We start from the raw sequence: 4,712 nt of genomic DNA, 5'->3' as shown, positions 1-4,712 counted from the left end.
ACTGCACTTTTTTTAAAATTGATTTTTTACAGAGAGGAAGGGAGAGGGATAGAGAGTTAGAAACATTGATGAGAGAGAAACATCGATCAGCTGCCTCCTGCACACTCCCTACTGGGGATGTGCCCACAACCTAGGCATGTGCCCTGACCGGGAATCAAACCTGGGACCCTGCAGTCTGCAGACCAATGCTCTATCCACTGAGCAAAACCAGCCAGGGCATCAACTGCACTCTTGTGAGAGAATCTGAGCAGCCAGAACTAGCCAGTCAACCACTCCTGGATTGCTGACCCTCAGAAACTGTATGAAATAAACATTAGTTTTTGTTTTGTTTTTTATTGTTAATCCCCACCTGAGGATGTTTTTTCCATTGTTTTTTTTTTTTTTAGAGAATGGAAGGGAGAGAGGAAGGGAGGGAGGGAGAGAGAGAGTGAGAGAGAGAGAGGGAGAGAGAGAGAAACATCAATGTGTGAGAGACACATCGATTGGTTGCCTTGCCTCCTGCATGCAACCCAATAGGGCTAGGGATTGAACCTGCAATCCAGATATGGGTGTACCCTTGACTGGGAATCGAATCTGTAACCCTTCAGTTCAGTGTAAGGGTAACACTCTAACCATTGGAGGACACCGACACCAGCCAGGGCAACATTAGTTGTTTAAACTTGCTAAGTTTTAGGGTAATTTGTTGCAAAGTAATGATAGCTGATACAATCAACAGAATAAGTGGTTAAATTGATGAATTTGGTATGTGCTGTCTACAGCTATGGGAGTTAAAATTATGACAGAATATACACCCTGCCCTTTCAAGCTCCCTCCTAAATATCCATCCAAAGTCCCACACCCAACAGTTTTTGTTTTTGTTTTGTTTTTTTTACAGAGAGGAAGGGAGAGGGATAGAGAGTTAGAAACATCGATGAGAGAGAAACATCGATCAGCTGCCTCCTGCACACTTCCTACTGGGGATGTGCCTGCAACCAAGGTACATGCCCTTGACCGGAATCGAACCTGGGACCCTTCAGTCCCCAGGCTGACACTCTATCCACTGAGCCAAACCAGTTAGGGCCACACCCAACAGTTTTAAAAAATATATAGAAACACATAGCTATTTGTCAAACGCAAATTCCAGAATGAGCCCAGCCAGTGTGGCTCGTTGGTTGAGCACCGACCTATGAACCAGGAGGTCACAGGTTCCATTCCTGGTCAGGGCACATGCCCGGATTTCAGGCTCAATCCCCAGTAGGGGTCCTGCAGGAGGCAGATGATTATCTCTCATCATTGATGTTTCTATCGCTTTTCCTCTCCCTTCCTCTCTGAAATCAATTAAAAATATATTTTTAAAAAGGATGAACTCTGTGATTATGAAATCTTATTGTATGTGTAATGAGTAAAACCCAGTTAACGAGTCATATGAGAAGAAATAGTTTCCTAAGACAGATCTTTAGTTCAGAAAAAAAGTTTACCAAAATTCAGAGATAAATTTTTATTCAAACATTCCACAAGGAAGTATATTTTATAGAAGACATCCTAATATTAGCCAAATACCTAGATGTAGACCAGATCATTCAAAGCCACATGAATGACTTAGCCTCAGTACACCTTCCTAATTACAGTGCAGCAATTATATTGAGCAACAGTCCAAGGGCTTCAAAGGCCAGGGTAAGTATGGAAGCAACCAAGCTTTTAAAAAAATGTTTACAAGTTTAGTTGCTGCCAAACTGCCTAATTTGTAAAAAGAAAGTAATTATTTGTTCTGATATTAATAAGCCTAGATATGAAAACCAAAAAGATCAATTTCTATCTCTAGACTGCTAAGATATTATTCCTATTTTACTGGCAAGGCAACCAGCAGATGTTCCAAAAGCAGCTTGCCTAAAGCCCTTCAGCTAATAGTGAGCAAGGACTCCTCCTTGCTGAGGAACAGAGGGTGGAGTTCTTAGGATGAGAGTGTAACAGATGCACTCTCTGCTCCTCTCCCTTTATTGCAGCCCACGCTGAAAGGGTGGCACTTCCTCACCTCCTGAGGCTCACTTTGCTCATAAATCTTGAACTGGATATAGAACAAATGGTACCCAGTATAGGGTGGCTGTGCAGAGACCTACGACATGCCCTGACTCAAACCCGGAGTTCACCATGAGATTGCCTCTCAGATGGTTAAGGTAAGCCATGCTGAAACCTCCTGATGAACAGAGTTTTGAGAGCTGAGGAAGTACAAAGTAGTGAACAGAAGTTGCAGATAGAATAAAGATAGTTGTAATAGAAATGGCTGAGAGGAAAGTGAAGCTGATATCCTGGTGGGAGATGAAGGAAGTAGGGCCTGAGAGCCAAGTTAGATCCAGGGAGCCAACTCTCTTACAGAGCCTTGTCCAGGGCATGGGCACCCGAATCTTTAAACTAAATCCCTATTGCAAGGCCACAGGAGCCTCTGCTCTGGGACACTACAGAAATTGGACTGAAGCAGTGTGGGATTCAGAGTCACAATTCACCTTTCACCTGAGGCCTGGGACACAGCCAGTTTTCAAAGCACATTTGTTAAATAAATGTGTTTGAATAAATGAATCAATAGTCTTGTTTTCCCAGGACCTAATTTCCCACGGCATCCTAGGAATAACTCCTGAATATGAACGCCTTCTGCCTTCCTGGTTCCCAAGTTGCTTTCACATACTTTAATTGCCTTTTATCTTTACAACAACCCTGTGGGAAACCCAAGGCTGATATTAGCCTCACTTGGCAGATAATTATCATCCCCATTTTACTGATGAGAAAATTGAGGCTTGGAGAAGTTAATAACATGCTCAAAGTCATAGGCTGAGAAGGACAGAAGCCAGCGTTCTTTCACCAGAGGCTGGCCCGCTGCTTACAACTGAATCACAGGCAAAGAGGTTGGAACACAGAGGTTGTATTAAATCAGAGGGTATTCATTTCAAACAATATTGATGGGATTACATCTTATACTCTTCCCAGACACATTCAAGTATGTTAGTGGCTTTGAATCACAAATCCTCTGAACTGGGTGATGAGGGAACAGGCATGAGGATGGTGGGTTTGGTCCTTTCCTGCCAGGGAGGCTTTGCACAAGCTTTAATAGGGTGCAAGAAACCACTCCTGTAAGTTTGGTTAGTCATTAGACTGGTCTGGGGAGAGAGTAGGGGCAGGACACAGGGAGCTGGATGGCAAAATGTGGGCAGGACAATTTAACCAGGAAAATAAAAAATGATGGAGGAGAAAAATTGGAGAGAATGGATTGACTGGGAAGGAAAATTGTAAGAGAACAGGAGAAACAAAAGGAAAGGCAGTTCAGTTGTGTAAATCAGCTGTAGCCCTGGGTTTAGTGGCTGCTTTCTCCACCAACAAACCACAAATAAGAACCTCTGCAAAAGCAGTGGTTGCCAAAGAGCCAAGGGCCAATAATCAAGGCACTTAATTTTAAAAAGTGTCCCCAAACCTTCCTATTTTCAGGGGGGAGAAAGGGGAAGTATGTACTAGTTATACATGTTACTTTATAACACTTAAGGTGTAATGGTGAGTGATCCAGAAACCAGTGAGACCAGCTCTGAAACTCTGTGCCATCACTTGTTAGATATGACTTTGTTCAAGTTACTTTAATTTTGTCAGTCCTTATCTGTAAAATAGATATTAAAAGTATTTGCTACCCAGCCGGCGTGGCTCAGTGGTTGAGCATCGACCTATGAACCAGGAGGTCACCACATTCCCTGGGCTGCAGCTCCATCCCCAGTGTGCCAGTGTGGGGTGTGCAGGAGGCAGCCAATCAATGATTCTCTCTCATCATTGATGTTTCTTTCTCTCCCTCTCCTTTCCTCTCTGAAATCAATAAAAATATATTTTTTAAAAAAAGTATTTGCTTCTCAGAGTTGTATTAAATCAGAGCGTATTAAATGGAGCTAGGCACTAGTTAGCACTCAGGAAAATGGTTATGATTCATGCTCAGGAATTCAGGGACTACAGAAAAGCACATCCTAACCCTACCCCTGTAATACATTCACCTTATTCTTTGCTTTTCCTACTCAACAAGCTTTACAGCTCTCAGCAATCATTAGTCTGAGAACTAACATTCATACCCAGAGCTAAGGTGGGCCAGGAAAGGGGTGGGTTGGGTGAGGTCAGGACCCCGCAGGGCGAACAGTTTGAGCCGCGGATTAAACCAGACTTCTGGCTATCCAAGAGCAGCTAGTGGACTCTCTGTCCCGGCGGCGATCCTGCCCTCCACGGCTGGAAATGACTTTCAGAACTGAGTCAGCGTGCCTCCAGAATATAACTAGCTGAGTTGTTGTCTACTCAAAATTAAACATCTTGTAGGGCGAGATTCCACATTTGTGTCGGCGCCGGGGTTACTGCGTGACCTTCCTTCTCAACATTCTTCCTCTTAACCCAGGCCGGTCCGGGTGAAGGGCCTTCTCCGCGCTCCTCGCGCTAAGACGCGCCCGGGCGGGGATCGGACCCCGCTGTCGGCTCGCGTTCCCCGCGGCTCTCTCGCTCCACGCGGTGACCCGGAACCTGCTGCAGCCAACCCCTCCCCACCCCTGGCCCGGCGCCGAGTGCCTGTACTTCCCTCCAGGGCCCGCCAGGCTGCAGCTGTACTGGCGGCACTCTCCGCCGCGGCACCTCCATAAACCTGTAGGAAGTCCCTGCGGGACCGGTGCCCAGACGCTGCGCGACCCGGAAGCCGGCTCCGGGGGACCCAGCCTGGGAAGCCCCAA

Source organism: Myotis brandtii, unplaced genomic scaffold, assembly GCF_000412655.1.
Source record: "Myotis brandtii unplaced genomic scaffold, ASM41265v1 scaffold165, whole genome shotgun sequence".
NCBI lineage: Eukaryota > Metazoa > Chordata > Mammalia > Chiroptera > Vespertilionidae > Myotis > Myotis brandtii.
Note: the sequence above shows the minus strand (reverse complement) of the source record.